Source organism: Hyperolius riggenbachi, chromosome 2 (genome assembly GCF_040937935.1).
Source record: "Hyperolius riggenbachi isolate aHypRig1 chromosome 2, aHypRig1.pri, whole genome shotgun sequence".
Taxonomy (NCBI): Eukaryota; Metazoa; Chordata; class Amphibia; order Anura; family Hyperoliidae; genus Hyperolius; species Hyperolius riggenbachi.
Window position 1 is genome coordinate 267,610,683 of NC_090647.1, and position 13,689 is coordinate 267,624,371.

The 13,689-nt window shown below is 42.4% G+C and overlaps 1 protein-coding gene across 9 annotated transcripts in view; it reads right to left on the reverse strand.

Moving 5' to 3' along the window:
• TEX14 (testis expressed 14, intercellular bridge forming factor) overlaps positions 1-13,689 on the reverse strand; it is a 477,154-nt gene that overhangs the window by 49,636 nt on the left and 413,829 nt on the right. The gene's annotated exons all lie outside the window — the stretch shown is intronic.

Here is a 13,689-nt window from a genome sequence, read left to right on the forward strand (position 1 = left end):
CAGCACATACAGGCATGAACTATCTCCTAGCGATAGAGATAGTTCTCAGGGTCGGGAAGGCCAAGTCGGCAACTCACAGACAAACAAAGTACAGGATCAGAAGACAGAGGCAGTGTAGTCAGACAGGCAGAAAGTCATAACAGATAATCACAATCAAACTAGTACTTTAGACTATCAACAGAATCTAGCTAAGTGTAGGATTACAGCTCCAGCTGGTCCCGGCACACTTTCGGATCTGACTAAGGGTCTGCGTGCTACCACGAAGTGATTGCAACGACAGGAAACCAGCAACTGACTAAGCAGCAGAATATATAGTTGCTGGACTCTGCTGCCCCGCCCGAACCATTCAGCCAATCATGAGTCCTGCAGGAATCAGCTGACCTTCCTGATCAGCTGACACTTCCTCTGCAGGTATAAAGGTCCTGAATTCAGGCCCGCGCGAGCATAGCTCTCCATCTGCCTAGATGCACTAACAGACCCAGCCACACCAAGCACATGCTGCTGCATGCAAACAGCCGCTTTGCTGTCAGGACATGCGGCGGCTTTTCGCGTTCCACCACACAACCAGACGCAAGCAAACCGCCGCGTAGGACGCGGAGTCAGCCGCCTGCCTCTTGGCACACGCGGCGGCTTTTCCGCGTTTCCTCACACAACAGCCATGGATTGGCGACTTCACCTGTGCTGACTTTGGTGGTGCGTTTGATGAACAAGGGATACTGTATGACCACTGACAACTTCTATAGTTCCCCTGAACTTTTTGACATCTTGATCAGAAACAAAACTGATGCCTACGCCACTGTTTGGCCTAACCGGCGAGAAATGCCAACAGCCTTCGCCAAGCAAAAACTAAAAACTGGGGACATTGTGGTCTGGCAGAAGAGGAAAATGTTGGCACTCCGCTGGTGTGACAGTTTGTGTGCTCAGCACTGTCCATGATGCATCATCTGTCACCTCCAGAACACGAGGAGGTAAAGTCCTTGACAGGCCTCAAGTTATTCTGGACATTCTGGACTATAATAACACAATGGGTGGGGTGGACAGAATTGACCAAGCGATGATGTTCTACCCTGCAGTCCGCAAACAGAAGAAAAGAAAAAATATTTTGTCATCTGCTGGAACAGAGCATTTGGAACGCTTTCATCTTAGTGACAGGCCAGTTACGCATGCAGATTTTATTTGGAATTTTATTTGGAAAATGTGCGAATGCATCTGCATGAAGTACCAGATGACAACAGCAGATGCGAGAGAGTTGGGCGTCGTGCATCGTACATTGTAAATCCTGAGCACCTCACTGGCCGTCACTTTATGGAGCACATACCTCCCACTCCAAAAAAAGCTACACCAACGAGGATGTGCATTGTATGCTGCAGCAAGACTGATAGCAAGGGCAAGAAAGTCCGGAAAGAAACCAGATTCTATTGCCCGGATTGTAATGTCGCCCTGTGTACTGTTCCTTAAAAATATACCACATGCGGTAGGTGTACTAGGTATATACTGTACTGCATGTACATGCTGTATATATAATCTGCTGCCTTATTTGTACAGTTTTGTTATCATTTCAATCTATTGATAAATACAATTATTTTAGCAAATGTGTGTGCCAGTCTTTATATGCAGAATGTCTACCACGCCTAAATTCTGATATATTTTGGTGAGTTATGACTTAAGAATTGGAGGTTCAAAATTGTGTTCTATGAATCCTTTTTCAATTTGGTCAAATAAGTTTGCACTTACAAGGAATTTGATATGGCAATAACAGACACAGATAATGTGATTCAAGGAAAGACAGTATAGATATTACAAGTCAAGGACAGTATATGAGTTAAAATAGTAGCAAACAGGGTAAAAAGCATTTATTTTCCAGTCCTGTGCTGTAATGCAGTTTCAGCATTGCTGTAGGTGCCGGATTGAATAACTTGGTTCTGCATTAAGTGGAGGTACAGTCTAAGGGGAAGAAGTTGCTCCTGTGCCTAGAAGATTTAGTTGCAACTAAACCAGTATGTGAAGGCAGAAGTTGGAAGATGGAGTGAGCAGGTGGCATACCTTAAAGATGACACAATAAAATATATGACAAAAAAAAAAACAAATTGCGCTATGGTGATGTGTTTCTTGAGACTAGAAGCCCACCTCCTAAGGCTAATATTCAGTGCCTGCCACAATAATAACTGAGGTTTGAGCTCCTCAAAGTTTGGCTATTATTGTGCTTTTTCAAGGTATTATCTCATCTTGGGCTCGATTCACAAAGCCGTGCTAACACTTAGCACGGCAGTGAAAAGCTGCTTTGCACGTGCTAACATCCGCGTAAAGCTTTACGCGCATAAGGCTTCGCGCGCAAAGTATCGTGAGCTGCAGTGACTTCCCATGATAATGATATTTGCCACGCAAAGTCACTACAGATCACGCTAGCGGAATGTAAATCTTTAATTATTACTGTATATATTTCATTCTGCGACATGTGTAAAACTTTATGCGCGCCGCGTTACAGTACCGCACATGTTAATGTAACCACCATTCATAATTACGTTAACAAACTCTATCTGCTGAGCGGGCAAAGCGCCATTGATTTCAATGGCGTACAGCACTTAGCGCATGACGCGTAGCGCCGTATGCGCACTAAAACTCAACACGCATACGGCATAAATTTTGCACGTGCAAAATGCTTAGCACGCAAGTTTGCACGTGCAAAGCCTTAACACGTGATAACTGAGTTATCACCGGTTAGTGAATCGAGCCCCTTATCTCTCAAGTCATCTAAATAGAATATATTTAGATCAGGTTGCCTCAACATACTTCATTCTCTGAGGCCAGCTATCACCATCGTAATTCCTTCATTTTTTTTTCAGTTTAGAAGCTATAAGTTTTTCTAACTATGCTGATTCTGAAAGCATAGCTGACTCTTCAGTATATGTGTATGTGAAAGGTCACCATGGAAGTGTCCCACTTCAACTGATTCCCCAGGAGAATAGGAAGACAGAAAGCTGTTCCTCCATACATTTACAAAGCAAGCTTGCACCTTCATGATTGACAGTTGAAAAGTTGAAGAGGTGTCTTTAGCCTTATTTATATTATTTAAATATCCTCTATTGTCTTATTGAGCAATGAGCATAGACTGATAAATTCAGTTATCCCTTTAACACTAGCAATATTTAGTACACATTCATTTTTGTAAAAGTGATAAGGCTATATTTAAAAACAGTTTCAACTTAAAGGGAGATTAACCGGTTACACACAAAAAAAGTCCTATTTTTCCAGCCTTCCAAGCTGAAAAACCTACTGTCTGAAAAAATGCCAGGAACTTCCTCCTGATTTCGATTCCACCTGCATTATGGAATTAAGATTTTATGCTTGCATTATATCATTCAGATGTTCAGGATTATATGGTCAGACTCTAATACCAGATTTCTCCTTCAGTGATCACATCTTTACATCACAGCTCCCTCTAGCAATGAGGTACAGTATCTCTTTATATCATAACACCAAAATGTCTTATTTAAAGAACTATTACACTCGAGTTTTTGAACGATACATCAAAGACAAAGTCTATTATGAAACTGACTGGGCCTTTTGCCTACAGCACCTTATAGTATTCTCTGCTCTTTTTTGTTTTTTACCTCTACTTATGTGGTTTGCGACAGTATATCTACGTCCTGAAGGACTTCAGTTCCTGCCCAGGGACGTAGATATTCGTCAATGGCAGCCACTCACTCCCGCGCACGCATCTGCACGGGTACTCATCACTGCCTGTTAGAGGGGAGATGAATGAATGGGAACACAGTCAATGAGATGCCTGCGTCATTGTAACTACCGGAGTAACACATCCATGCATTACTTCCTGTTTAGCGTACTTATAGTACGCTAATCGGAAATAATGCGCAAGCACATCTTGTGGCCAGATAGTAAAATTACAACTTCATTCATTTATTTTTTTTTTTATGAAAAGAACCACCATTACATTTAAAATTAACCCCTTACCTCCCACCCTCTCCCATAGTTACCTACATAAATGATATGCATATTAAAAAATGACAAATAAAAAAAATACATAAATAGTTACCTTAGGTTCTGAACTTTTTTAATATGTATGTCAAAGAGGTATATTAATGTTATTTATGAAATTATGGGCTTGTAATTAGTGATGGACACAATATTGAAAAAATGCCCCTTTATTCCTAAATAAAATATTGGAGCCGTACATTGTACTAGGGAAATATTTTAAACATTTTAATAACCAAGACAAATAAGCAAATAAAACGGATGGTTTTTAATTATGGTAGCTTGCATTATTTTAAAAATATAATGGCCAAAAACTGAGAAATAATGATTTTTTCCACTCTTTTCTTATTTTTCCCATTTAGATGCATTCAGAAAATAAATAATTCTTAGCAAAATGTACCACTCAAAAAAAGCCTAATTGGTGGCGAAAAAAAACAAGATATTGATCGTTTCATTGAGATAAGCAGTAATAAAGTTATAGGCGAAATAATAGAAGGACAACTGAAAAGTAAAAATTGCTCTGGTACAGAAGGGGAAAACCCCTTCAGTAGTGAAGTGGCTAAAGCCAAACTTTGCTGTGCATTTTCAGTTTTACAACAGTGCCAAACCAAGGGATTAGCACAACATGAACAAATAACAGAACAAAAGTGGCAAGCTCGCCACCACAAACTGTGCTAGAAAGCAGAGACAAACCCACAACTAACACATTACTGTTCAAGAAAAGGTCCATAGGCAAACTCAGAGTGATCAATCCAAGTTAATTCCCTGAGACAAAACCTTCTCAAATATATGAATAGCCGCCATAAACATAAAGACACTTACGGGACAAATTATGAGTGGCAGAAGATGGAATTTTTTAAATTTTTTTATGGATCAGTGGGAGCAGATGTCAGATAAGGGAAGATAAAGTATTGAAGAGAACATGTGTATTATTTACACACACTTTTATTTTTCAAAGAAGGGGGGAGTTAAATTTATAATCCACATAAGGATAAGCCCGGTAAACAGAACAATTGAACTGAAAGTATTTTTTAATTAAAATTTGCTGCTACTTACAAGATACATAACAAGACATACAGTACATATGTAATTTCTGCAATAGCAGTTTGCTTGTCTCTAAAACAATGTATCCAATAGTTGAAATCACTGCACAAAACTCATAATATAGTGTGATGTACATGTACAGAAAACTGTGTGGTGAAAAAACCCAATTACAGGTAGTCCCCGGCTTACAAATGCCCGACTTACGAACGACCCACCGATACGAACGGCCTGATGCCATCGCAATGACGTCATTTCCCGCACGTGGAAGTTTGAAAGAGCAGCTTCAAACTTCCCCGGGTCGGCGAGAGTTTCCGCAGCGGCAGCAGTTTTGGGCTTAAAGCATTGCTTAGCTTCCTGTATGTCACATGATATATAGGAAGCAGTGCTGTGAGCTAGTTGGAGCAGGAGGCGGAGTGGCTGATGGGGTAGACTATGTTAACTGGCCCACATTCTCTCAGTGTGCAGTCACTTACTGCTTCATGCAGGAGAATCGATCATTCATGACAACGGCAGAGCAGAGGCTGTAAGTCATCACGCTGCCCGATTGTTGTTTTTTTTATCCGACTCCCCCACCACGTGTTGCTGTTTGCTGTTGCTGGGGACACAGTAGATTACTATCCCCCAGGCTTTCGTTTACTTTTCCTATGATGTCACATGACTCCAGAGGGCTGCAGAAAGCTGCCTGGAACTCTCATCCTGAGCTTAAAAAAATGCTTTGATCTTTCCTGTTAACCCCTGTTGCCAGTCACCAAGGATGCATAGTGTGTGATTTGTGGATGCCCTTTGTTATTGATGTATGTGTTGTGTAATCAGTGCTACATTTGGGACCTTTATAAATTGATGCAGAGGCTGCTAATACTCAGGCACTTGGCTACTTAAAAAGAGGAAAGGGGTACAAAGAAAGGCACAGTGGGAGACAAAAAGGCACTGAAGGGGACAAACTGGCACAGAGGGAGACAGAGGAGGACACCGGAGGCAAAGAGGGGCACACACGGGGCAAAGAGGATAGAAATGGCATAGCGTTCCGACTTAAAGGAAAACTTAAGTCAAATAAAAAAAATGACATTTACTCACCTGGGGCATCCCTCAGCACCCCGAAGCTGGATGGTGCCCTCGCAGCCCCGCTCCGATCGTCCTGTCCCCGCCGGCGGCTACTTCCGGTTCGGCGACAGCCGCCGACAGGCTGGGAACGCGGCTGATTTTCCGCGTTCCCAGCCGCTGCTATCACCCTCTATGCTGCTATAGCGTCTATATATACGCTATAGCAGCATAGAGGGTGATAGCAGCGGCTGGGAACGCGGAAAATCAGCCGCGTTCCCAGCCTGTCGGCGGCTGTCGCCGAACCGAAAGTAGCCGCCGGCGGGGACAGGACGATCGGAGCGGGGCTGCGAGGGCACCATCCAGCTTCGGGGTGCTGAGGGATGCCCCAGGTGAGTAAATGTCATTTTTTTTATTTGACTTAAGTTTTCCTTTAAGAACAGATTCAGGTTAAGAACGAACTTACAGTCCCTACCTCGTTCGGGACTGCCTGTATTAATAAAAAACTGTATTTCTTGAGATAAAAGTCTAAGGATGCTTTGGTACATTTGCGATTGGTCATCTTTTAAGCCCTGATTGGTGTATCCTTAAAATAATAGTGATCTCAATGTGATCAACAATCTTTCCATGGTGTGAAAGTGACTTTCGGAAGATACTATTTACCCATGGCAGGCCAATAACAAGGATGGTACAAATGCCATCTTTTTTTTTTTTTTTCAAACAGACTTACCGTTTATATTTCAAACTTTAAAAATAACAAAAGCTGCAATTTAAAAATAACAAAACCGGTGGAGACACCACAATTCTCACTGATTTATGTTAATATAATATACATTGCTTTTTTACTCAAAATCTGTGTTCTTTTGGCATGTATTCCGTTACGCAGATTAGAAAAGTTGTAAAAACTACAATACAGTATTAATTTGACTATAGATCAAGCAAACAATCTATATCTACCTGATATCAATAGTTTACTGGGTGTAACACCTTGCGGTATTTAATATTAGATCAGATTGTAGCACCCACCACGTTAAATAGTAAAAAACAAAAACAAAAAAAAAACCTGCCATTTTCAATCAATGCTTGATTGATAGCTCTTCCAAAATTAACTAAACATTGATTGGGAAGGCATTTTCTTGTAATAGAGTTTTTTTCTTTAGATATTTTAGAGAGTTTAACATGTAATCTATTAAAAGATGAACTGTTGTATGTTACTTTAACACACACATAAACATTACAACACATCCAACACACTTTATGTAGTGGAAAGAAGCAGATGAAGGTAAGTACCGTATTTTTCGGACCATAAGACGCACCTAGGATCAGAGGACAAAAACCAGGGAAAAAAAATATTCTAAACCTGGTTCGTCCATGGTGCAGGGGCGTCTTGTGGAGCTTTCCCCCCAAGTTGTCTCAATCTAAGCTACACTGCAGTGCCTGCACAGCTAAAGTAACCCCCACCTACACTATTCCCCACTGCCTCCCAGCTATCATAGCCCCCACTATTCCCACCTACACTAATCCCCACTGCCTCCCAGCTGTCATAGCCCCCTCTATTCCCACCTACACTAATCCCCACTGTCCCCCAGCTACAGTAGCCCCCACTATCCCCACCTACACTAATCTCCACTACCCCCCCCCCCCAGCTGCAATAACCCCCACCTACAGTACACTGTCACTGCTGCTCTCACCTATTACCATTGTCCAGGATCTCCTAAATAAAGCAGCACAGCCCCCACGCCTGCTGTCCTCACCTATCACAATTGTCCAGGATCTCTTCAATAAATAAGTACAGTCCCCTGTCAGCCACCTTGCCTGCTGCTTTCTCCTATCACCATTGATCTACTCATTTTGCAACGCAGTCCCATCGGGGAAACTCACCCAATTACAACAGAGGATCCCAGCAGCACAGCTTCTCCCCGTTCCAATCAGCACTAGGAGGACCCAAACAGAGATCTGTGGCAGAGCTTTCTGGCGCAAATCAAGTGCACGGAGCACGGGAGAGCCACTGAGGATTGGGGGCAGAGTTCACTGGCAGCGCAACTTCTCCTTGATCCATGCTGCACAAGTAAGATCCAAACGGAGATCGGGGCAGAGCTTTCGGGTCCACATGGAGGCAATGGAGCGCATGCAACACGGAGTGGCAGATGCTTCTTCTTTGGCGGTATTGGATCATGTTAATGATGAGGAAAAATGCCACAAAAGTGGCAAACATACTTCCAATCTTCACAAAAACAACCAGAATATGTAAAAATGTCCCTCCAGTGACATAAATGCATCTGGTCGCTCTAACTGCTCCTGAACACTCATACATGAAGGCATGTAACATTGCATTTTATGTAGGTGTGAGAACGGGCTACTTATCTATGTTTTTTAAAATACATTTTCTTAATCGCACTATTGAATACAAAAACACTAAAATAACCAATAACAAATGCATAAAAGGTGTGTGAATGCACTGCATTATCACAAGTGCATTTGTGCTTTGTAGCGTGAAAGAAACCCTACACTTGTACTATTTACCTAATATGCTGGCAATAGCATTCAGAATGCAGATTGTTAAAATAAGTCAACAAGTGAGTTAATTAAGCATGAAGAGCTCTAACTAAGATGGCCATTAAGTATATTTTCTGTATACAACCCTTTAAATGAAATCTTGAACGGTTCAAAATGTTTTATTCTCTGAAGCAGCTCTGCACATCACTTAATGTTAATGAAACAAATTTACATTTAAACAGCACAACATTAAACTGGCATATTGTAAACATCTTTCCCAGTGAATTTGCTTGTAAAAGCTAACAATAGCTGCGAATTGCAATTCAATGAAGCACGCCTCAGTAACATAAAAATAGAAATGGACGTATGTGCAAATGCAGTTTGTTTTCTTACTGAAAAGACTGAAAACAAATGTACACATCCATAATAAACCCTCAACTACAAAAAGAGCACATCTTTTTCAAACCTACAAAACAGCAAGCAAATTATGACAAGGCAGCTGTCTGTACTAGGGTGGTTGATTGGAATAAAAACGAAGCTTCTAAACAGTGGGTGGGGTTGGAAAAGGAATTTTTAGAGGGTGAACTGAGGGAAGCCCCCTGGCTCCCATATATATCGGAGGCTTATCGAATGCCAGGCACACTGGTAGAAAACACCTTGAAAACTTTTAAGAAGGTAAGTAGTAGGAGGGAGATTTCTATGAGCCCCTCTCCCCTTATGCCATTGTTGGGAAATAGCAGATTCCCACCGGGGTGCCTAAAAGGAAGCTATAGAGAATGGGGGATGGGAAGAAGCCCACAGATTTGCTCTATGATTAGAAAAGGTAGATGGTTGGATGAAAGGGAAATAGCAGAACAACTTCAGGTGACGCAGATAGATAGGTGGAGCATGTACCAATTTAGACATTTCCTTCTCACATTGGGTACGAGGGAGACATTGTCAAGGGAACTGACTCAGTTTGAGGGGCTCTGTCTGATGGAGGGATCGACAAAGGAAACATTAGCAAAAATTTATAAAATATTGGAGGAGGAGGAAGACCATACTTTAAAGTACAAAATAAAGTGGGAGGGGGACATGGGGAGGAATTGGAAGAGCACCCAATGGGAAAGAATTGTGAGGATGACATACAAGGCCTCGATGTCCACTAGAATACAGGAATCTGGGTATAAGTTAGTAATGAGGTGGTATTATACGCCAGTTAGATTAAATAAGATGAGTGGGGCAAGCCCAATATGCTGGAGGTGCGGTAAGGAAAGAGAAGATTTAATGCACATCTGGTGGACATGTGGAGGCCTCGCTGGATACTGGGAGAAGGTAAAGAAATATATATGGGAACTGGCTGGAATACTAGCTCAGTCAGGCCCAGAGGTATATTTGCTACATTTGGTGGAAAAAGGGATTAAAGAGTATAGAGGGTCTCTGGGGATGCACTTAATTAATGCCTCTCGAATTCTAATTGCAAGAAATTGGAAGTGTCAACAGGCTCCCTCCAGAAGGGAATGGTTTATAGAAATTGACCAAATCTACCAGATGGAAGAACTTTCAAGTATAATTAAGGGAAAAGAAAATCGGGGGTGGGGTAAATGGTTAGAATTCAGAGAAACAGAAGAGTATGAGAAGGGTATGATATAGCGCCCAGAAGGAGATGGGAGGCTCGCCTATGGGCAGGGAGACATAGGCCTTGGTTCACGGGTATCTGCTGGAGGCCGAGTGGTTGGTGGAGGTGGCACACGGAGGAGCACCGGGGCTGAGGCCATTATGTATAAACCTTGGTCTGCGAGAAGAGAAAGACAGATGAGACCGGTGGGTATTTACTCATTGCACTGGGTGTGATCTAAACTTTTGGGTGGTGGTTCTAATCTTATACCAGTGCCTCTTAGAGGGTAATGTAAACTGAGGATAGGGAAAGGGCCTTTCCCCAAGATGGGAGAAATGTTAGGAAGGAGGCAGGGCTAATAAGAAATGGAGTAGGAAGAGGTGAGAGAAGAAGAATTGCCCTGGGAAAAGTGAAGGCGGGTCAGATTTGGGGAAGATTGGGGGAGGGAGGTAGGGACATCCTCAGGAATATATGTATAAGATGTTGTACTGGTATCTTTTTGTTCCTTTTTGTAAGATGATGGAAAATATTTATTGTTGGATAAATAAAGAATAAAGAAGAAAGAAGGAGAAAGAGAAAGAAAAAAAAAAAAAAAAAAAGAAAACAAATGTACACATCCATAATAAACCCTCAACTACAAAAAAAGCACATCTTTTTCAAACCTACAAAACAGCAAGCAAATTATGACAAGCCATGTTTTGTAATATGTCACACAAGGAACCTTCTTAAAGTAAACCTGAACTGAAAAATAAAAGTTAAAATAAACATACACATGACTTACATACCTCCCATGTAGTCTGCTTAACAATGTATTTCTCCTCTCCCTGCAGCCCTGCCCTGGTGGTCCCAGTGTCCGAGGGACCACCAGGGCAGGCTGCAGCCACCCTAGTCTGCACATCAGTTGTCCTTTCAGTTATAACTGACAGCAATTGATATAGTGAAAAAGGGCCCTAATGCTTTCAGCTGGTTTTTTTTTGTTATGTTTCCAACAAGTTTTGGTAGCATGCCACCAATCCAAATGTTAAAACATGCTTCATCAGCACCCTCTTGGGATGGGTTACCTTTAACATCATAGCTGGTTATGCAAACTTTATTATCAAAGAGGAAACAAAACAAGAAAAAAAAGAGAAACAAACTACTACCATATCCGGATTTGATCATTCTTACTGTCAGGCATCCCTACATCCACACCCACCCATATCTTAACTGAAAAACGCTATCATTCACACACTCAGCCATTTGCCCTCCGCCTAACAGTCTAGATTTGCTTATAACTCTTCTCCTCCACTTTCTGTCTTTAACCTCATGTATAGAAAGGCATCAATGCAGACAGGAATAGTTAATGTTATTTCAAATGCTCTTAACCCTCTAAATATATACACATGTTTAAAGAGAACCCGAGGTGGGATTTAAATATATTAGCGGGGCACTGTTGCCCTATGGTGTGCCCCCAGGACCCCCCTGCGATCTGCTGTCACACAGCATGTCGCCAGCACAATGTTTACCTATGCGTGTCTGTTAGCGCCGCTCCCCCGCCTCCTCTGTATCGGCGCTACCCGCCCACGTCCCTTCCCTCCAATCAGCGGGAGGGAAGGGACGTGGGCGGGTAGCGCCGATACAGAGGAGGCGGGGGAGCGGCGCTAACAAACACCGCATAGGTAAACATTGTGCTGGCGACACGCTGCGTGTCGCTAGCGCGGCGGAGGGGACAGCAGATCGCAGGGGGGTCCTGGGGGCACACCATAGGGCAACAGAGGCTGGTGATAGTGTGCACAACCAGCCTCTGTCCCACTAATATAATTAAATCCCACCTCGGGTTCTCTTTAAGTCAAAGAAATTACTCAGCTCTGTACCCCATTCTCTCAGGGAGGGTGGGTCTGAGTCCTTCCATCTAGTTACAATTTCCTGGCTATCAGAGTTCCAACCAAGCTAATATACAGATCGTTCTCTAAAGGCTCCTTAGAGACAAGTCTAACAAGATATTTTAAGGACTGGAAGGAATTGCTGGAAGAAAATGGTGAGCTTCTGAGTGGAACTCATGGCGATGTAAGAATGTAATATGCATTTGCCGATACATCATGTGCTTATTTTAAATAATTTTACTCGGTTCAGGTTTACTTTTCTTCACCAAAAAACTGTTTCTTCTACAAACGGATAAAACATAAATCCCCCTGCACAATGCACGTTTATATGTGCTAAAACAATGTGTTTGCAGCCACAACATAAATTAACGTGTCATCCTTAAACATTTGCCTTGCTCGGCAATAACACACCACACAGCACAGGTTAAATAGGAAATTATTTCAGGGTGCACACCATGGACCATATTTACTAAACAATGTTAAAGGTGGTGTGCGCAAGGAGTGCATGGCAATTTTAGCATTACTTACATCAATTACATAGCATGTATTACACAATTACTGCAACTCACATTACCTAGATAACTTGTGTAAATGAAAAAAGGGCGCCCAGAAATTTGGACCCCCAGAAGTAAATGATAGATTATTGGCTAAATTACCAATATTAAACTCATGCAGTGCTAATGAGGACAGCAATTACTACAGCTAAACCTAACCCTATTCTCACACTGAACCCCCACACTACCGATGCCTAACCTTAACCCACCTACATGTCTACCCTTACCCACCTCCCCATGCCTAACCTTAACCATCCTTCTTTGATGCCTAACCTTAACCATCCCCCCACACTTCACTTTAACCACCCCTCAAGCCTAATCTTAACTAACCCCCTATTGACTATCCTTAATCTCCAACCCGTCAATACAGCAAACACATTTCAAATTTTCGGTCACCGCCATAGGTGCCCATTTAACCACTTGAGGACCACAGTGAAAAACCCCCTAAAGACCATGCCTTTTTTTTTGTAAAATAGGCCACTGCAGCACACAAGTGATTCCCCCTCTTTTCTCCACACCAACAGAGCTCTCTGTTGGTGGGGTCTGATAGCCCCCAGCATGTTTGTTTATTTTATTATAAACATTTATGTATTCTTTTTTTTTAATTGAAAACAGTATTTTTTTATTCACTTTCCTTCCCTTCCTCCCCCAGCCAGCCTATCACAGCAGATCGCTCCTATGTCCCACAGGGGGATAGCCATGTCACACAGCTGTCCCCAGTACAGCGCTGCTGTTGATCACAGTGCTGTACGGTAAATAGATGGCATTCTCGCCGTCTAACAGTCTCCCGAGTACGGAGCTCCGCCCACCAAGCAGGAGGTGCGCGCGCAGCCTGCGCGCGATCTCTTTGGGATTGTGCATTTACGTTTGAGGCAGCCCCAGCTGCCATTTTTGTGTTTGACAAATACACATCACCAGATATGCTTTAATACAATTATATATGCACCAATCTTCTTAATCCATGGTACTAACCAGAAACCATAAATGGAAAAGCTTATTGTCAGAAGCAATGAGAGATCATTGGGCATAAGCGCAAAAGTACAGTAAAGTTGCCGTGTGCAGGGAGTGCAATTTTACTGTCACTTACAGTGACTAGGTAGCATGC